At 44.7% G+C, this 22,277-nt stretch overlaps 1 long non-coding RNA gene across 1 annotated transcript in view; it reads right to left on the reverse strand.

Annotated features, from left to right (window-relative positions):
- Positions 1-2,309: 2,309 nt before the first annotated feature.
- Positions 2,310-22,277, reverse strand: part of LOC144695416 (uncharacterized) — a 43,014-nt gene continuing 23,046 nt past the window's right edge. The window contains exon 3 of the long non-coding RNA XR_013579963.1: positions 2,310-2,391. This is a non-coding gene — a long non-coding RNA (uncharacterized LOC144695416). The remainder of the gene's footprint in view (positions 2,392-22,277) is intronic.

Consider the following 22,277-nt stretch of genomic DNA (forward strand, 5'->3'; position numbering starts at 1 on the left):
AGGGGAGCCATTGGACCTCTTCTCACCTGGTCATAACAATGGCCTGACTGAATCTAGCGTGAGGAAGGGCTTAGACCCAAACATTAATTTCTGTTCACTTTACTGATGTTGCCTGACCTGCTGAGTGTTTCCAAAGCTGTCTGTTTATTGTCTCAGATTTCTAGCAGCTGCGGTATTTTGCTTTTTCCTTTGTTAGGAACGTTGTGAATGCTAACCTCTTGACTCCATTCCTTGCAAAGTGTACTTTGAAAGTTAATCTTACCAAGGTGCGAAATTGGAGTTTTGGCTTGCTGTCTGCTTTGACAATTTAAAGTTGCATTAATCTCGTTTATTTATCAAGAGAATGTAGTTCAGGCTCCACTTTGAAAATTATGTCAACTTTACCACGAATGATGTCAGTCAGAAGTAAGCAGACACTCAGCTTTCTGATAGTTGCTGGCTTTGCAATGTGGGTGCAGGTCACCATTGACTGCACACACATGGAAATCTGTGCACCCCCCCAGAACAACCAAGACCATTTGTCAACCACAAAGGCTTCCACCACATCAACCTCATCAAAAAGAAATTGGTCCAACTTGGGAAAAGACTTCAAATGATAGTTCTGAAAAGGAGTCAGTGTATAACTCAATCTACCAGCTGGATCAGCAACAGGGTCTTTATGCAGTTGTGCTCAAGGTTCCCTTGGAAGCTGCTGTGAGGTTCTTGCCCAGCAGAAGTCCATGTCCACTGGTCTCTTCATACCTGGAAGCAGACTTAAGACATGGCTGCTAGGCAACATGACCACCAAGCAGCAAGAATGGACAAGACTAAAAAGGAGAGAAAAAGGTTAGCATTTATGTGATCTGAATAAATAATAAAAACTTAGCAACACGTCATTTTATCAGACACTCATCTGCATACACTTGTGTCATTACAAAACACCGCTTTTCCTTTTCCTGCTATTCCGACACAGCGCAATCGCTCTGTCTTCAGCAGAGGGAGAGGGAGGCTGCTCACATCCTGCTCTGACTGCTGAGAGACTCTTGGACGATGCCCTCTGCAATTTGGAGCCCGCTAAGTTGTTGCCAAAGAATGCTCCAGCTGTCCCTGTGCAGGGGCAGGCTCAGCCATCGGGACATGAGGGAATCCACGAGGCTCCGATTGAAAGATGGGCTGAGGGGAGAAGTCAAAGTGCTTTGTGTGTTGTCCCCTTTTCACCCTTTCATCTTTCTCATGGCTCAGCCACACTTCATTGCTACCACTGTGCTGGGGAGCACTTTGGTGCAGTTCAGTGCAGTATTGTAAGGCCAAGACTAAGGTACCTGTCATCCAATTAACGGATGCTGTTAGACCTGCTGAGTTTTCCAAACATTTTCTGTTTTTGTTTCAGATTTCCAGCATCTGCAACACTTATTGCTTTTATCTGGCAAAAGACATGTTTTGTTTTTTTCCCTTCCAGGAATACACAGGGAAAGGGGTTTAAAAAAGCCAATTGCAACCTTAGTTCTGTGTCCTAGTCTGGTGTTCTGTTCTGGTGTGTGTGTGTGCTGTGAACGTCATGCTGAAGAACACCAACTGGGTAGCCCTGCGCTCGCTGGTAAGAAACTTTATCTCTTTGATGACTGGAAGCAAGTCACAAGTCAGCAAAGCTGCAGCTGAAAAGGAAACATGACAACTCCTGTTAGTCAGCCTGCAGAACCAAGAATCTCCAAACTAACTGCTTAACTGCCAAAGTCAGTGCTACCGGAATCACCCAACTTAATGGCCACAACGTTTCACCACCTACTCCTCACAGACAAGCCAAAGGACTGATTTGTGTATCTTTTTTAACTTTTATTTTTGGACTCAGTTCCTCTTTTCTAATCTGTGTGTATGTGTGTTGCATTTTTATTATTTGTCCTCGCGTTTAGTGACTAATAAACTCACTCTTTCTTCGACTCAAGACAGCCTGGTTAAATTGGCTCCGTATAAAACGTAAATACATTTGGACTGGGAAAAGGTATCCACGAGGGAAGGGATCCTTTTTAAATTAACCTTGTTGTGACCAACCGTGGGGGTTGAATAAAGAAGGGGAGCCAGTTCGTCCCTCCTCACTGAGGAGCATAACAATGTGGGGTACCTCATCTGGGATCATAACAAATTGGAGGAACCTCGCCCGGGGACTGGTCGTGACACAAGGAATATGTTGCAAGTTATCATTATGATATTTCATTCACTGAGTGCTGTATGACATGGAGGTGGCTTCTAATTAATTGTGTAAGCAGGTAGCTGGGTGCTGCCCATCTCCAACGCCAGAGACACTGAAACTCCACCAAACTCCAGTGCCTCTTCCTCTGTGCTTGTCAGCTACAAGATGTTTGGAGGGGCCCTCTCCGGTTCTCTCTCCACCCTTATCTTCTGAGGTCACTTGTCCTGCAAAGAGGGAAAGAAGAGATGTGAGTGACTGGCACTTGTTCATCTGATGGATGGAGAGCTTTAGGTGAGAGTGCCTATCAGGGAGAGGCCTGATATTACATAAGGATGTAGGAGTGGTGGGTAGACAGGTGGGGATGTGAGGAATTGCATAAGAAGGAAAGGATGGGCGCACCTACAAGATAAGTAAGTGTAAGGAGAGATTTGCTGAAATAGGCTTGACAAGACAGAGTGAGGGGGTGGAGTGATGCACACAGCAGGATGTAATTTAATGTGCCGTACTCTCCTGACCTACTCAGGTCATTCAAGTGGTTTCTGCACTGAATCCAGAAGCATGCTGCTACCCTCCTGCTGCTAACCTCCTCTGCTACCTCCAACCAAGCCTTCGTTGGATCCGTTGCAGGCTTCATCCTCCCATTGGCAGGGAAATGTATCTCTCTCCGACTCCTCATAGCCCCAACAGCACATACAGGGAGGCATCACTGAAATGAAGTGAAGCCATTGACCATCTGGACTCCATTCTGGCACCTCCTCCTCTTTGGTCCCCAACCCCAAACTCCTTCAGGTTGCTTGTTTGGAGTGTCCCTTTAAACACTGCAGTTGAGGTCACATCACTTGGGTCCACATCTCATCCGCTGCCTCTGTTTGGACTGGAAAGCCTGAAGTAAATTTATAATGAGGTGGTTGAATCAATAAATTGATTGATGCATTGCACCTGCTTCTGGCTTCCTGCTCTATCAGATCCCACCCCCATGGTCCCAGCCAGTTGCGGAACTAAAATCAGGGACAGTACGGATATGTTAAAATTGTTTCTGCAACTCGGAATTGTAGAGGCTTGCAGCCGTGTTTCTAAATGGAAGTGAAATCCACCTGTAATGTTAAAAGAGTGATTCTACATACAGTGGAAAATAAGGATCAACATTCCATTACTGAATTGTACTCCATGGATTCAGTTGTGAAGCAGAATGGTTTTTTTTGCATCTTTAGATCTGGGCCACGTATGACAGGTCACACTTCTGTTGCCCGCTCTCATTGTCCTGACAAGGTGGCAGTGGGCTATTTTCTTGAACCAGTGAAGAAGTCCAATGCTGATGGTGCTCCCATAATAGTGTTAGATAGGAAGTTGCAGGATATTGGTCACGTGATGATAAAGGAACAGCAATGTACGCCCAATGTTTTTGTGTGAGACTTGGCAAGGCTACTTTTAGATGATGGTCTTCTCCTTAATTTACCATTCATTAAAATACTCTAACTCACACATGCACACACGCTCCAGCCCAGCTAGGCAACTTTTTCAACAACAAAAGTTTAAGTAGATGTATGGAATCTCACATAAACCAGAATATATGAAGGAAGCTCAAAAAATCCCAAAAGTACTACAACTTTTGCTCCATGAATGATAGCAAAAAGAATGCCTCATGCCATCACTTTCAAATTCAAACATGCAGTAAACTAGAGAAAAGTTATAAATTTTTAACCCATTAAGATGCTACTTAGTGTGTTTTATTCTTTCATGGGATGTGGACTTCACTGCCATTCCTTAATTGCCCTTGAACTGAGTGATTGCTAGGCCATTTCAGAGGGCAGTTAAGAGTCAGCCACATTACTGTGGGTCTGGAGTCAGACATAGGCCAGATCACATAAGGATGGCAGATTTCCTCCCCTTAAGGGCATTAGTGAACCAGATGGGTTTTTACAACAATCAACAACAGCTTCACAGTCACCATCACTGAGACTAGTTTTTAATTCTACAATTTATTAATGGGATTCAAACTCCCCAGCTGCTATGGTGGGATTTGAACCCATACCCTAGAGCATTAGCCCCAGCCTCTAAATTACAATACCAGTGAGATTACCACCACACCAGCATCACCCTGATGCTAATCGGTGCATACCATCTACAAGATGCACTGCAACAACTTGCCAAGATTCCTTCAAAAGCACCTTCTAAACTTGTGACCTCTACCAGCTAGGTGGACAAGAGCAACAGACACTACCTTGGCTTGGAACTGCATTGCCGTTCCTTCATTGTCGCTGGGTCAAAATCCTGGAACTCCCTCCCTAACAGCACTGTGGGTGCTCCTACACCACGTGGACTGCAGAAGTTCAAGAAGGTGTCTCACCACCACCTTCTCAAGGACGGTTAGGGGTGGGTAATAAATGCTGACCTTGCCAGCAACTGCCATATTCCATGAATGAATAGAAAAATAGATTCTCTGAGTAGGAATGCAAGACAAACTGGTCTACAAATGTTTTCATGTCCACCATCTATAATTCTGTAGTCACTATGTTAGACACGATTCTACCATCACTAGCTAGGCAATAGGCTTCAACTTCTCCTTCTCCAAGATTAAATAACTTGTTTTTACATGATGGGATTGAAATTAGTTTTGGGTGATAGCAGAAAACGGGCTGGTAACAAATTCACGCCACATGCAACGTTCTTTCTCATTGAAGTCATGATAATGATAAAGGGTTATGTTGATGATCTGAGGATAATCTGAACTGAGATCCACCTGCGTAATTAAAATTCACACTGGGTTACTGACACTCTGTCCTATTTTGTAACACGACGCAGATTAAAATTTCTTGGTTTCCCTATGATTCTTTCGGCAGAATTCCTGAATCTGGGCATGCATGACCTTGCATGTGTATCCATTTCGACAATGTAAGAACACTTGATTGATTGCCACAATATGGTCTTTTTGATGACTGTGTCAAGTTTTTCACGCACTGTGAGTTGCATTTATTTCACGGTCTGGTCCCAGTTCCATGACACGATTATACGTGCTTTTAGTCCCTCTGATTCCTCAATCTCTTCCTCGGACAGCTGTGACAGACCTTGACAGCTGTGCTTGGGGAACGAGACTCAGTGAAGGCATTGAGACTGAAAAACAGATGTTCACCTAATTAGATGATGGCTGCTCTGGTACTGACTGGGTTTTATTTAAAAGGACAACACCAGCAGACACTGAGCAATTTCAAATTGCACAGCAAACTTTTCCTTTTCATGTTACACTTTAATTACAGTTATTTTTTTCACATGTCCTGAAGGTTCTGACAGATGTGTTTGCTAAATTTGGTGATGCTGATGAGCACAAGGCAAGTGTCCATCATTTTTCTATTCTTTGTTTTTTAGAAAGTAGGTAAAAATAAAAATCCCTTCCATTAGAAGAACAGTCGTAGACTTTTTATTTAACAAGCAAGAGATAATGATTAGAACTGGAAACATGACATATTACTGCAGCAAGCATTTAAGTAATTATAAAGTATTATGTTTAACATCTGGTCAATTAATCACAATAAGCTTTGCCAATCTGATGTTTTTTGGTGATAGCCTTTCCCTCACTCTATTCCATAATTTCCAAGTCCTACATGATGTTTCAAACTTTTCTCGTCATTATCAGATAGCATCATTTAATACTGTAGATCCACAAGTATCCAAAATTACGTTGCTAGTTTATGTCATGTCTGGAACGATTTTAGTGAGTCAGTTACGCTTTTGCAGGTTTGTGCTGCATTGACTATGTGTCTGCCATTGCCAATGTACCTGCAAGTGTGAATGCTCGGCATGTCATCAACTTGGTGTTTCATGTAAAAGCAACAATGCAGCAAAGCAACCAAGTATTTGAAATAAAAGCAAAATACTGTGGCTGCCGGAAACAGAATCACAAAATTGTCACAGCACGGAAGGAGGCCATTTTGCCCATCGTGTCTGCACCAGCTCTCCGAATGAGCAATTCACTTGGCGCCAGTCTCCCATTCTCCCCATGGCCCTGCACATGCTTCCCTTTCAGCCAATAATCCATTTCCTTTTCATTACTTCAATTGAACCTGCCTCCTTCACACACTCAGGGAGCGCATCCCAGACTTTAACCTCTCACTGTGTGATAAAATCTATCCTCATGTCGCTTTTACTTCTTTTGCCATTTACTTTAAATCTGTGCCCTCTGGTTTTCGATCCTTTCATGCCTGGGAACAATTTCTCCCTATCTGCTCTGTCCAGACCCCTCATCATTTTGAATGCCTCTATCAAATCTCCTCTCAGCCTTCTTTTCTCTAAGGATAATAGTCCTGACTTCTCCAATCTATCTTCATATCTGAAATTCCTCATCCCTGGAACCATTCTCATGAATCTTTCCTGCACTCCCTGCAGTGCCTTCACATCCTTCCAAAACCGGAAGCAATACTCCAGCTGAAGCTGAACTAGTGTTTCATACATGTTCAACATAACCTCCTTGCTCTTGTATTCTATGGCCCTATTAATAAAGCCTAGGATATTGTGGGAATTATGCTTTTATTTAGTGTGTAATATACCTTTAAGAATAATGCTTGTTAAGGAAGATCACATGATCTTTAGTACCCAACAGGAGAGTAGCGTGGGCTACCTCTGTAGTTAGTTGTCAGTAGTGTGGAGATAGGGTTCGAAGTTAAAGCACACGTATAGTTGCCTTTGTAAATAAACATAAAGTTTCCACCTAAGTAATGTCAGTTGATCAACTCTATCTATAGTACTGACTCAGCCACTACTCACAACAAACTGGCGATGAGGATAAAACAAGATTAAACAGAAGAAATCACGTTGAAAAGAAATCAGCATTGTACCTCGCCCAGTAATTGTAAGTAGAAGTTTCATTTGAATTGAAGAAGTAATTCCCTCTCAGAATGCCGCAATTCGGAAGAACTGATCCTTTTGATCCAGCTACGGATGATTGGTCTCATTGCATTGGTCTCATTACGCTCTTTTTCAAAGCAAATGAGATTATGGGGGAAGAGAAGAGGCGGGCAATCCTCTTAACTACATGTGGGAATAAAGCCTACGGCTTGATTTGCAGTTTGAGAGCACCCAGTGCCCCAGATTCGAAATGTGTTGATGAATTGCTGGACCTCGTGAGGGGTCATTATGAACCAAAGCCCTCGGTAACGATGCAAAGGTTCAAGTTTAACTTGAGAAATAGAGCCCCGGTGGAGGCAGATGCTTGTTATGTGGCAAGTCTGAAGCAGTTAATGGAATATTGTGAGTTTGGTACATCTCTAGATGACATGCTCAGGGAACGTTTAGTGTGCGATGTGAATGAGGACATGATTCAGAAGAGGTTATTGACCGAAACGAATTTGGATTTTAAGAAGGCACTGGAGATAGCGCTGGCCATGGAAAGCGCAGTGAGAGATTCAAAAGCCATACAGGGAGCGCAAAACGGCGCCGTCCTCAACATCAGGCAGGAAACCCCAGCCGCAAAGGGCAGGAAAACACAAGACCCTCCCGAGAAGTGGGTAACAGCTCCCGCTGGCTGGAAAATGAGAAAAAAATGACTTAGCAGCGAAAACAAAGAATAATTACAATGGAGGTGGAAACATGCAGTCTTATAACAATTGACGTTTAAAAAAATCGAATGTTATTATTGTCACAGCAGAAATGGACATACAATGAGACGGTGCAAGGAAAGATTCAAGCAGGCTTTTAAACAGAAGAAAAAAACCCAGTGAGATCTACAACGTGGAAGAGCCTGAAACAACAAATTTAGATATTCACCCATTGTTTAATCTGAAGGTTGGAAAGACAGAACAAATATTTGCAACAGTGAAAGTAAATGGCAGACCTGTTAGAATGGAAGCTTCCACTACATAATTGGCGAACATACCTTCAGATATCGGAATAATGAGGAACATCAATTAAGTTTAGAAGAAACTGCTGCCAAACTAAAAACATACGTGGGTGAAGACATTCAAGTCAAAGGCATAAGTAGAGTAACTGCCCATTATGGAAGCCAATCGGTATTGAGAGGCAGAGCACCAAACCTCCTAGGGCGAAACTGGCTAAGGGAAGTCAACCTTGAGTGGCCACTGAGATTCTAAAAGGAAGCTGGAAGTGTCCCTCTTTTGGGAAAGGAGTGTGTAAGGACTCAACAACCTGAAGAATTGTAGGCTGTCTTAAGTCAAAACCCTGGAAGAACAGCAGAAGGAACGCAAAGAGACCATGCTTAATGACAGAATTCAAGACGAGGTGAGCAACCTTCGAAAGGAAAAAGAAAACCTGTTGAAAGACTTTCACACGCTACAAGATGCCCTCAGGTCTAAGTTTGTGCTTCTGGAAAAGTATGAAGAGAAACAGAAAGAATTCAACACCTCTCTGAATAAACTGAAGGATGAGTTGGCAGAGAAGACACAACATGCTCAATTTTCCAGAAGGCAGCAAACAAATACAAAAAAGAGATGGAAGAGCTGAAGAATCAGCTACATGAAGCCAAAGAGACTTTGCAGCCAAGAGACTGCAAAGAATCGCAGAATTTTCTAAGAAGCAGACAGATAATGAAATTTTGGGAGGCTCAACCACTGAGCTCACTCAAGTTGAGCTTGAATCTGAGAGTAGTCTGGCCAATATTGAAGTTGTAAAAAAGCCAAGATTAAAGTCAGCGCTAGAAAGAAGAAGGCATGTAGAAAGAAGACACAGAAACACAAATAAGACCTTAATCCTAGTAGCATACGAGTATGCTTTCGTACATAGGCCTGGCAGTCAAATCGCAAATGCCAATGCACTGGGTCGTTTGCCTTTACAAGAAAATGATGAGCATGTCCCAGTTCCACAGGAACTTGTTTAATTGTTAAATTTCTTAGATTCCTCGCTGGTATGTGCTCGACAGGTCAGAGACTGGACAAGTAGGGACCCAGTCCTATCTCAAGTATGAGAACAAATGCTCCATGGTTGGTCACAGGAGCCTGTATCTGATGAAATGAAATTGTACTTCAACAGAAGACATGAAATAACCAGCCAAGATGGCCTCTTACTGTGGGGAGCATGAGTGATAGTCCCTCCAAACGGAAGAAAGCCATTATTAATTGAACTACACAGTGCACATCCAGGCATATCCCAAATGAGGACCATAGCTTGCAGCTATCTATGGTGGCCTGGGATGGATAGTGAAGTAGAGAGTTTAGTGAAGAATTGTGTGCAATGTCAGCAATTGCAAAAGTTACCAGTGACAGCTCCATTACACCCTTGGGAGTGGCCAGCAAGACCAGCGGTTACACATTGACTATGTGGGACCTTTCATGGGGACAATGTTTCTGCTCATTGTTGATGTCCACTTAAAATGGATGGACATGTATGAGGCAAAGTCACCAACATCTTCTGCTACAATTGACAAGCTAAGTCAAAGTTTTGCCATTAACAGACTACCAGAAGTGGTTGTATCTGATAACGACACAGCATTTACGAGGGTTGAGTTTCAACCGTTTATCAGCCTCAACGGTATCGCTGATGTAAAAGCTTCACCGTACCACCCTTCCTCAAATGGACCGGCTAAAAGGGCAGTTCAAACATTCAAGTCAGGCATGAAGAAACTAACTGGAGATTTCTTAGCAACCAAGCTAGCACGCTTCCTTATCCATTATAGGACCACCCTTCACACAACAACAGGTGTCACACCTGTGGAGTTATTGATGAAATACTGTCTCAGGATGAGATTGAGCTTATTAAAGCCAAATTTAGTGGGGAAGGTGGAAAGGAGTCAGGGAAGTCAGAAAACTAGACACGACTGGCATAGTTGTGACAGGAAATTTACTGTAGGAGATACGGTAAATGTGAAGAACTTTGGAGAAGGACCGAAGTGGTTACCGGGTGAAATAAGTGCAGTGGCTGGACCTCTCTCTGTCTTACCACGTGGAGGTGGAAGGCTGAGTCATACAAAGACAAGTGGATCATCTAAGGAAGAGAGAAACAGATCACCAAAAATTGATTCTATCAGTGTTCACAAGCGGGTCAGCGATTCCTGTTAAGAGTACTCAACCCAGGACAGACATGCCTGATGTTCCTGTAAGAGTTGAGGAAACAGAACTGCAGGTGCCCACTGAAGCACCCTATGTTCAGGCAACCCCAGGAAAGGAGGTCCCTGACAAAGCATCTGAAGTTGTAGAGCTGAGACATTCTACATGCATAAGGAAACCCCCAGAAAGACTAAACTTGTAAATTATTTACCAGTGTAAACATTTTGCTGTCTTGAGAAAATTGTACTTGTAAATATAAAATGTATCTCCGAGTAAAGGGGGAGGGATGTGGTAATTATGGTTTTATTTAGCGTGTAACATACCTTCAAGAATAATGCTTGTTAAGGAAGATCACATGATCTTTAGTACCCAATAGGAGAGTAGCGTGGGCTACCTCTTTAGTTCGTAGTTAGTAGTGTGGAGATAGGGTTTGAAGTAAAAGCACATGTATAGTTGCTGCTGAATACCTTAGTAGATAAACATAAAGTTTCTACCTAAGAAGTGTCTGTTGATCAACTCTGTCTACAGCGCTGAATCAGCCACCACTCATAACAAACTGGCGACGAGGATCCACAGGATCCAACAGACACTGTATGCTTTAGTAATTGCTCTCTCAACCTGTCCTGTCACCTTCAATGACTTATGCACATATTATATATGCATAAAAATCTGAAAAAAAAGACAGAAAGTGCTGGAAATACTCAGCAGATCTAGCAGCAATCTGTGGAGCGGGAAACAGAATTAACGTTTTGAGTCAATATAAAGTTCTTCGGAACTGAAAGAAAGTATAAAAGTGATGGGTTGTAAGCCATCGAAAGGGGGAAGGGGAGGTGCAGAACAAAAAGGGAAGATCTGGGATAGGGTAGAGGACAGGAGTGATTAAATGACAATGGTGTCATGGAACAAAAAGGCAAAAGGAGTTGTCGTGCTTGCAGCAGAGAAATAAAGAGGGTATAATAAGTCAAACCTCAAGGTTGATAGATGGAGGAAACTCACAAGGGCTTCCTTTTTGCTTCCTTAAGTGGATTAGCGTATCTCTGTACTTTATTCAAATTCAGATTACTTGTTTAATACTTTAAGTATTAAATCATTCCAATGTATAAAGGTCTAGGCTTCCATCTTGTTTGCAATTTGGAGCTGCTGTTGGAACCAGAATTATTTCCAGTTGATGAAATTAGGTAGATGTCAGGTACTTGTATAAGGTCAGGCCCTTAACTCAGCAACAACAGTAGAGACATTTCCATTTCTGCCTGACTTGAGAGAAGGAGAAAAAAAACCTAAAGCCCTCCCAGCGGATAAAGGGGGAGGGGGGGGGGCATTTTTACTTGCCAACATGCTGGGAGCAGGTAGTGGCAGGGCTGACAGTGCACAGGAAACCCAGAGATTTGGGTCTGATGGTTGGGGATCTTGGGGATGGAGTGGGTGGAGGGGGGGGGCGGGGGGTGGTGAGAGGAAACATCGGGAGAAGCATTTCTGCTCCTCCTGGCCCACAGGCAGCGATGTGAAGACACTTAACCTTCTCCTGAGGTTGTCCTCACTTTCCCATCTCAGATTCCCAAGGCCCTGGAACTGCAGTTGGCCACTGTTAAAGCTGCAAACCAGGTTATATCCCAGACTTCCAACCCAATTAACACATTATCATACCAACTCACTCACTGAGAGCGTCTTGGCTGCCTGTGGCTTGTCCTGCCTCAATAAATCCAGGAAGCCAACAGGTTGGGAGCGAGCAGACCGATACGCTTGGCATTTTTGCCCCGTCCCTCCCAACACACACCCAATCCCATTCATTCATCCATGTTAAAATTTCCCTAAGGATTCTGATGTGGTGGGTCCTACCAAAACTGGGAAATTCTGGAACTACTGCCTGCAAAGACCTACCTAGTGCTATTCAGGCAAAGGTGAAATCCAAGTCAGAATTTTGAATGAAAGAGCTGGAGCAAAGGAGCTTCATTGTTGTATTTTTACCACCAGCATATTTCTTTAGCTCTTCTGGATGGAGGAAGTTTCTGGTTATCTGACTTCTGATTAAAATTGCTGAATGCTCTGTGATTTGGCATCCAGCTCGATTTGTTCTTTGAATGCTCACAGTTGGCTATCCAAACTTTTATTTATCCAAATCTTTTTGATATCTCAAAACCACTTTGATTAAATAAATGTATGCTTTAGTCATTAAATACCAGGACTATTAATGATTTCAATATATTCTTTGCTGTAGAACTAAAAAGGACAGTAAAAAATCTCCGTGCTTTTGGGTAATAGATTTTCTATGTTGTATGTTGAATATCATTCACGCATTTCATAAATTATTAATATTTTTAGACTTATCACTGACATAAACCTATTACATTTGAACAGAATGGCTTCAGATTCGACTTTATCCTGGTGATCATTGATTCACAAGATCGAACTCGCTATTTCTTTGCCCCATGTCTTATCCGATGACTTGGGTCTACCAGTAAAAGTGAAAACTCAAGGGTTGGCTGTGACTATTTCAACATTGGCCTGGCTAATAGCTTCTTGTTACCTACTTCAGGCATGAATTGTATTAACTGCCATTATGGACCTGAAAGAAACATTATTAACATTGCAGTCAGTCACACCCGAAGATCTGAATAAATTTTAAAACTCATCTTGCCCAAACAGTTGGTCACTCTGTGTACAGGGCATGCTCCCTCTTGCTTCTATGATGTATGAATCAGCAATTGCCAAGTAGCAATCTGTTCCGCAAATTAATGACCAGTTCAATTTTGTACCTCCGAGTTTGCTTCTCCTGACGATAACCACGTCCTTTTCCTTGGCTTTTTTTAATGATCCCTTTGCATTTTCCTTGCACTTTGTGAAACTCAAGCATGAGCAAAATTTATTTGAAAAAATACAATGTGCAGATTGGAATAAATAACGCGGCCGATTCTTGGAGCACTACAACACTGCTCTTGTACCCAAAATCAAACATAACAAGACCTCATTTCCCCATCTCCTCTTCCTCAGGCTCTACTGCAGACTCTTACAGCCTTCGATTGTCCTTTGGTCATCTCAGCAATTACATGAAACCCAATTAAAACAGGCACAATTTAAAAATAATTTATTCTTTCACGGGATGTGGGCATCGCTGGTGAGGCCAGCATTTATTGCCCATCCCTATTTGTCCTTGAGAAGGTGGTGGTGAGCCCCCTTCTTGAACCGCTGCAGTCCCTATGGTGTAAGTACACCCACATTGCTGTTAGGGAGGGAGTTCCAGGATTTTGACCCAGCGACAGTGAAGGAACGGCCGATATATTTCCAAGTCAGGATGGTTAGATTCTCTCTTGTTGGAGATGGTCATTGCCTGGCACTTGTGTGGCACGAATATGTTACTTGCCACTTATTAACCCAAGCCTGAATGATTGCATATGGGCACAGACTGCTTCAGTATCTGAGGAGTCACGAATGGTGCTGAAAATTCTGCAAACGACAGTGAACATCCCCACTTCTGACATTATGATGGAGAGAAGATCACTTAATAGGCAGCTGAAGATGGTTGGGCCTAGGACACTATCCTGAGGAACTCCTGCAAATAGTAATAATAATACAAGTAATATATATTATATATATAGCTCTGGGGCATCATAACCGGGGGTACCCCAAAGATGTGCAGGAGAACCACCCCACCCCCCAGGAAATCCCCAGGTAAGGATTGCCTGGCAATTACCGGGGAAGTTCAGACTTCCATTGGACAATTGCCTTACAATCAGAACCATTTGAAAATATGATGCAATCGCAAACTGTGGATGGTTCTAGCTGTCTTACCAGAATAGTTACCCAGAAACGGTTAGAAGAATTAAAACCACTTCTAACTTCTGGGTAACGATAGTACTGACCCCACCACCCTGGGATGGGACTTTCCCCACTCCCCCGGCCCCCCACAGGACCACCCTGTCTATCTTCCATCCCCTCACTAACCCCTCATACCTCCGTGCAACTACACCCCAATTTTCCCACTGGACCCTCCTGACGACCTGACCCCCACTGGCTAACCGAACCACCCCGAAGACCCAGCCCCACTGCCCCAATACCTGTCCCTCACTGAACAACGGACCGCATCCCACTGAAAACTCGCCCCCCCCCCCCACCCACTGACCACCTGGTCTCCACCCCGTCCACCAACCACCTGACCTCCACCCCCACACTGACCACCCAACCCCCACCTCAACCCCACATCACACAATCCTCCCCGACCACCCGACCCACACAACCCATAACCCAACACCCCCCAACCGCCCGAATCTGCTCCTACCATCCAACACACTCCCCAACTGACCCACACCTTCCCACACACACCCAACCCGAACCCTAACCCCCAATAACCACCTGACTCCCCCTCTGACCATCGACTCCTACCCCTTACTGACCATCCAACTCCCGCCACTGACCACCCAACCCCCACCCCCACATCGCCCGACCACCTGACCCCCCATACCCCACCACACGGCAACCCCAACCCCCCCCAACCACCTGGTCCTCCCCCAAACTCCTGAATCCTTCACCAACCACCCGAATCCCTGACCAGCTACCTGACACTCCCCCCAGCCAACTGATGCCCACCCACCCCCTCACCCCCCCATACCCAATCCTACCCACTTACCTCACAAACCTATCCTCTCCTTCCATCCTCAAATTGGCCGGAACTTTAAACTCACCTTCTTTACGGCAGCCAGTGCCGTAAAAAAAAAGGGAGAGGTGGCTTCCTTCCCTCTTGGCTCTGCAGCCCTGGACACAAGGCCTCGGGCACCCTGTGCGCTGGGCAGTTCTCAACCGGCCTGTGTCAGAACGTCGGGCGAGAAAGGGGTGGTTGGATTTTAAGGTAAAAAAATCGGAGCAGAGTGGCAGACCGACTCCTATCGCTGCTCCTTGGAAGTTCAGGGCCAATGGGCAAGATTTTCCACACTCGCCCGCCCGCCCACCGGGATCTTCCGGTCCCGCCACAGGTCAACGGGCTTCTGCCTGGGGCGTCGTCGCCTCACCTGCGATGAGGCTGGGAAATCCCGGCCAATATATTATATATATATTATTGCATAAATACATTTATATTTATTAGAGATATCTTAAATATCAATTTGGGAAACTATGCCATTAAAAAAAAATGAAGTTAGTCTAAGAGACACCGCTGATCTTATTGTTTTGTTCCATAAACTTAACGCCCTAAACCCCAGTAACTCTGATCTTGTGTATCTCACAACAAGCCAAGGAAGCTGACTTTATGTTGCTTCCTCAAATGTGCTCTTACGCTAACTTGCCAGCACCATTCACAATTGATATTTTACTATTCGTACCAGCACTAGAGGCTGGCATGCTCCTTCACAGGGCTGTGCCAGTAGGATTCAGAAAGTTGGCAATACAGGTGCCGTTCTTCGCCAACTAACACAAAAGCCATGAACAGAATGGCGCAGTTGTTGCAAAGTCTCAAATCTATGTATTTCCAAAGATATCCATCAGCTTTTTGAGCACCCACTTGTCCTTCTTAATTGTTTACCAGAATTAGATAAAATAAGGGTTGGGGAGGGCAGTGGGGGCAATTCGATTTACTTCCCGATTCCGTGACCATTCATCTCAGAACAATTTGCCTAATAGAACCTGAAGCAGTGAATGTGGCACAAGCTCCATTAGCCTTTCATTTCCACCGCCTGTTCAGGATTCAGGTTGCTTCTACTCTGTCCACGATGGGGGGATCTTTTACCCGAATTTGTGCCAATTGCATCCGCTGCTCCTAACGGTAGGAACACAAGTGTTGAAATATATAATTTCATGGGGCCTGGCGGTAGCTCAGCCACCAGTGAGTGAACTCACTCTACGTCGTAGAGTGAGAAGATGTATGACCATAAGACCATAAGACATAGGAGCAGAAATTAGGCCATTCGGCCCATCGAGTCTGCTCCGCCATTCAATCATGGCTGATAAGTTTCTCAACCCCATTCTCCCGCCTTCTCCCCGTAACCTTTGATCCCCTTACCAATTAAGAACCTATCTATCTCGGTCTTAAATACACTCAATGACCTGGCCTCCACAGCCTTCTGTGGCAATGAATTCATGATTGTCCACGCGACGCTTTACATAGAGAGTATTTTTCTCAGTTGGATCATTAGGGAAAGGCAGGGGCAGAAAACTGGTATATTCCAATAAAGCCAAAAAGACTTGCATTTATATAGTGCCTTTCACAGCCGCCAGATGTTCCAAACAACTTTATCTTGAATAAAGTATTTCTGAAGCACAGTCATTGTTATAATAGAGAGAGAGAAGGTGGTGATTGCATTGCAACTGTATCACTGACACAATATAATTTTGCTTTTGGCTGGAGTTATAATGTAAATACATTCCAAATCCATGATTACCCGGGTTGACCCCGCCCAGAACAAAACAGCAGGAGATTTCCCTGGTGGAGTCCATTTCACCTTGGAATCAGTTCCGGTCATAATACCCAACTTACACTACCAAGGCCTATACTGTGCATATTATAGCGATCATTTACTGAGCCCTGGGAACAGGTTGCTTATCCATCCTATCAGCTGAACAGAATGTTTGGTACAGAAGAGTCCAAAAAGGAGGAAGGGAAACATTACTTTACACCATTGCATCAAAGGGCCCTCCAAATTTTCCCGTCCTGCCCGCAACGATGCCCACTGGTGGCGGGGCCAAAAAAATCCCAGCCAGCGCGTGAGCATTATATATCGTACACACATCCACGTTACTACATGTACAGCCACATTATTTTTTATAATAAATGTAAGTAATTTGCTGAGTTCTACAGCCTTCAGACATCAAATATCAAACCTTTGAGGCTCACCTGTCAAATAAAAATACTGGCAGCATCTCAGAATACCTTAATTATGATTTAGTATCTGTGTCAAACTGGCTGAGTGTAAATAAACTTGTGCTAAATGTCGCTATGTTTGTTTCTCAATTCAAATTTGCAAACTGTGATTCTCTGTCAGTTTTCATCAGTGTTAAGTCCTAACACAAATACTAAGCTTTAACTGTGTTGGTGGTGAAATGGATTCTAATTTAAAATGGGGCAGATGCCTCGAGAATACACAATGGGCACCAGGGGAATATCTAGTTTATTCCGCAAGTGTACACGACTGGAGATCTGGGACCTATTCTTCCTGGGATAAATAACTGAGTGTTCCATACCCCTCATTACAGAGTCTGTTTATTCCCACATCTTGAAGTAAACTTAGTTACAGACACTTAAGACAATTGTGATTCTTATCAGCTGTAACTTTTTGTGTGATGGGACAGAGGATAATCAAGGGAGCCAGAAAGGGAGTCGAAAGGAAATAAACACTCGTTTTTTTAAAATTCTTTTCCTATCCCAGGAACTCGGGAGCATGTTGTAACGTCCCATTTCATCACCTTATCAGTACAATCCATGGGCACTTACCTTCTTCTTCTTCAGTTCCCTGCCCTAAGGCAGGTCCAGCCCTCAGCACTGCGACCCACCACGGGGAGGGCAAGGCGGGGTCCAGCCCACAGCACTGAGACCCACCACGGGGAGGGCAAGGCGGCAGGTCCTGCATCCACCCCAGCTGGTACGGGATTGAACCCCGTGCTGTTGGCACCAATCTGATCCAGTTTGGCCGTCCAGCCAATTGAGTTGGCGCTAAGTTGGCATAAGGGCTATAAATGGCCATGAGAATGTGGGGGGGGGACGGGGACATATGGGTTATGAGGGGCCATGGGGGTGGGTAGAGGGGCAAGGGTTGGCATAGGGGGTATGAAGGGCCATGAGGGGGGGGATGGGTGGGGGCATGAGGTGATGTATGTTGGCATGGATGGGGCATGGAAGGTGAGGGGGGGGGTGAGGCTTTAATCTTTTTTAAAAATAACTTAAACAAAGTGCTGGAGCACAGAGGCAAGCCTTCCGCCCAGGCTGGCCTGTTTGAAAGACCAGGTTTGTAGAGCTGGGGATTCTCTGCGCACCCAACACGGGAGTGAAAACCTGGGCTTTGATCTTGCTGAAAATCTGTCGGGAGGAAAAGTGAAGTTTATTTGCTGGAAAGAATAAAAATAAACTCAAAATACATCCAAATTCATGTCATCTGTAACAGAATATATTGGCCTTAAACTGACAGTTCCAATCACTGTTTATCTACCACCTTCCCCCTTAAGTAACATAAAATGAAACCACTGGGGCATAAAATGACAGTGGTTTAAAGTAGTTTGAGTAAACTCAACCTCCCCCAGTAAGCAAGGCTATAATTAAGTGGTGTTGGTTGATGCAGGTCCATTGCATGGGTTTACAATATCTCATGTTAATAAATAATGAGGTCAAGTCAATGGACCTTTTAAATGCAGTAAATGTTTAGCCTTCTCTGGCAGGACGTAATGAAATAAATAACTAGGTGGGATATGTGTGGGAATGTGTGGCAAACAAATACAACTTCTGGAATAGAAAAAGATACAATTCGTATTTTAGATGGAGTCCTTCATTAGGAGTGAAAAACGAATCTCTTCCTTTTTAGGTGCAGAGTGACTTGCTCATCATTTCCATCATTTTCCGCTTCCCGTCAGATACAAATATAAAACATAAATAGTGACTGGCGTGTCCGGCTAAAATCAGTGTGCACCATTTTTCAGGTGGGAGTAAGTGGGGAGGGGGGGAAGGATGTAACTACGTTGGGAGCAGTTCACTCCGCTGATTCCTGGGGTGAAGGTGTTGTCTTTCGAGGAAAGGTTGGACAGGTTAGGTTTGTATCCATTGGAATTTAGGAGAATGAGAGGTGATCTTATTGAAACATAGTGGGCAGGATCTTCTGTTTAGCGCACGGGGGTCAGGGCCCTGCTCGCCGATGCGTAAAATGACGCGCGGTGACACCGGGCGTGCGTCCCAAAGTCACCGCGCGTCATTCTCATCTTCCGTTCGGTGGGCGCGCACCGGAGTCGACTGTGCGCCTGCCGAACTATCAAAGGCCTGTAAGCCCGTCAGTCAAACAATGAAGTCAATTGAGAAAGGTGCCCATCCAACCTTAAGATAAAAGCGAAAAACTGCGGATGCTGGAAATCCAAAACAAAAACAATAATAAAAATACCTGGAAAAACTCAGCAGGCCTGGCAGCATCTGCAGAGAGGGACATAGTTAATGTTTCGAGTACGTTTGACCCTTCATCAGAACCTTAAGATTGGGCGGGATGAGGTTTCCTGAAGGTTTTATTGATTCAATGAAAATTTTCATGAAAATTCATAAACATGTCCCACCTCATGTCACATGAGGGGACATGTCTGAATAATTTGTTTTTTCTTTTTTTTCAATGTGTCATTATGAAATTAATCTCCTTGAGGCAGCTCTGTGCCTCAGGGAGATTTCTGCGCTCTTTTGCGTGCATGTGCGCAGGCCCCGACTCTCCCTCCTGCCCCCGCCCGCACAGGTAGTGCTGAGCGCTACCGGACACACGTCACGCCGGGCGGGCCTTAATTGGCTTGCCCACGTAAAATGACGGCATGCAGCCAATCACGAGTGGCAATCGGCTCCACACCCGCCCGCTCCCAGCCTGCCCGCCCGATAGGGAGAAAAGTCTCCCCATGAGATCCTGAGGCTGGACGCTGACAGAATGTTTCCCCTTGAGGGGAGCATAGAACTAGCGTACACGGTCTAAAGATTAGGGAAGACTGAGATAAGGAGAATTTGTTTCTCTAAGAGGGTCGTTAGCCTGTGGAATTCTCTTTCCTAGGGACCAGTGGAGGCTGGGTCATTGAGTGTATTCAGTGCTGAGTTAGACAGATTTTTGATCGACAATGGAGTCAAGGGTTTTAGGGAATGGACTGGTAAGTGGAGTTGAGGCCACAATCAGAGCAGCCACGATCTTATTGAATAGCAGAGCAGCTCAAAGGCCAAATGGCCTGCTCCTGCTCCTAATTCTTGTGCTCTTGAAAGAGAAGTCCAGGGTCATGGTTGGGGTGCTGGAGGTCCTAGTGGGGGCGTTGGACAGGTGGAGAGCTGGTGCTATGGTTCTGTAGAGGAGGGCAGGAGGACATCAAGGACTGCCATCAGAAAGGGTTGGGAACAGATAATTGCCTTCTGTGCCACTTTCTTCCCTCTCCCTGTTACTAATTCACTTAATTCCCATGGGCAGAATTTTATGATCCCCACCAGCAGCTTTGTAGGTGTGTGTGGCTGTAAAATTCTTTGGATGGCCTTCCGACCAGGCTCTCGCCCAGCCAGATCCCTCTGTAATTTTACAGTTGGATGGGCGAGGCCCAGACTGGTAACCCTGCCCTTGCCCAAATTGAGGCCCTTAAGTGGCCAATTAATGACCACTTAAGGGCCATTTCCTGCCTAGCTTCAATTTTCAGGCTGGCGGGAGGAGTTCAGGCTGCGGGAGAAGCCTGAAAAGTGACCCTGGTCAGGCCTTGGGTGGGATTATTGTTGGGGTGGGGGTGGGGGTGGGGGAGTGCCTCCATCAGCAGCCTCCTTTCAACATTGGGTGCTACCCCAAAAGGCCTGGCCCCTGCGGGTTCTTCCTCCCCTCACTCCCGGCCTTTATACCGAGATCCCTATCCTCCTGCCCAACCTCCCATGGGGGCCTCACCTCCTGTTATGGCAGAGCGGATGGTGAATGCTGAGTTGTTCAAATTCCAGAGGGCAACTTGAAACAACTGCCACCACTATTTTACAATTTGTATTTATTTCAAGATGTGTGCCTTGGATTCAAGGCCAGAATATTGCCGTCGGCGTGCAGGGGCGGGCCCGACATGCCGACGCACAAAATGGCATGTGATGACGTCGGGCGTGTGTCCCAACATCACCGCGCATCCTTTAGATCTTTTGTTTGGTGGGTGCGCCTTGGCGGAAGCTGCGTGCCCACCGAACTGTCAAAGGCCTATCAAGGTCATTAGGAAATTAATTTAGATAATTAACAACGTTGCCTGTCCAACCTAAAGGTTGTCAGGCAGACGAAGAGCCCAAGCAGCCTTCGCGTTTTTCAGGAAACCTCATCCACGGGCGGGATGAGGTTTCCCGAAGGTTTAATAAAACAATAAATAAAAATTGCTAAATTGACATACGTGTCCCAGCTGATGTGACACTGTCACATGAGGGGGCATGTGTAAATAATTTTTCTCCTTCTTTATTAAAAAATTTCAGTATGTGCTTAATCTCCTCAGCTCCGTGTCTCAGGGAGATTGCTGCGCTCTTTTGCATGCATGCGTGTAAGAGCGCAGGCCCCGACTCTCTGTCCTCCCCCTGTCTGCACAGGTAGCTGATCATGGGCGGCAAACAGCTCTGCGCCCGCTCCCGCCTGGCCCGCCTGACATAGATAAGTTTCTGGTCCAGTAGTAATAAGACCACTGAGTCTCATAGGTTTCTTACAAAACTAAATTAAACCTTTATTAATAAACAAAAACTGATTTTAAGCACATACATAGGTTTACAAATTACTACTATGATAACTCTTAGCTTCCCTAGTTAATCTGACTCCCAGTTACACCTCCATTAAGGCAAATGTAAGATGCACAGATTTTAAAAGTCCCAGGCAAAGTAACACATAATACCCTGAACAGTCGAATTCAAAGTGAGTTTTTCTCAGCTTTGATTCCTTGTAGACGGCAGATTGAGGCTTAGATGCTGGAAGCTTTTCACACTTGTGTTAGATCTTAGAATGTCTGCCCTTACACACAGCCGTCTCTCCTTTGTACATATTTTCCCCTTTGAATGCAAATTCCCATTGTTTCACTATGTCTTTGGACTTTACTCCTCCAGTAATAAAAATCTATCATAGTACCAATATTACCGGCAATCTTTGGGAAAAATAAACACACTGCTTCTTAACTTCTCCTGCTGGTGAAACATTTCACCTCCTCTTTTGAACTCCAGCGACTTCCTTTATTTAAAAATGGCAACTTTCCTTTTACACCTCACATCCTACAACTTCAACCATGTTTACCTATTTAACGTTTCAAACCTAGCTTGTCTTCTGATACATCAAAGCCTTCAGACCAGCTGCCTTTAATTCAATTAAGTCCCACACGCCCAGACACACACACACACATACATAGACACAGGCCCCACTATAACTCTACTTTACAATAAATTCCAAATAACATTATGAAAATGACCATATCTTCCTGAAACCTCCCCTCCCCGCTCCAAACCT

The sequence above is a fragment of the Cetorhinus maximus genome, chromosome 21 (genome assembly GCF_964194155.1).
Source record: "Cetorhinus maximus chromosome 21, sCetMax3.hap1.1, whole genome shotgun sequence".
Classification (NCBI taxonomy): Eukaryota; Metazoa; Chordata; class Chondrichthyes; order Lamniformes; family Cetorhinidae; genus Cetorhinus; species Cetorhinus maximus.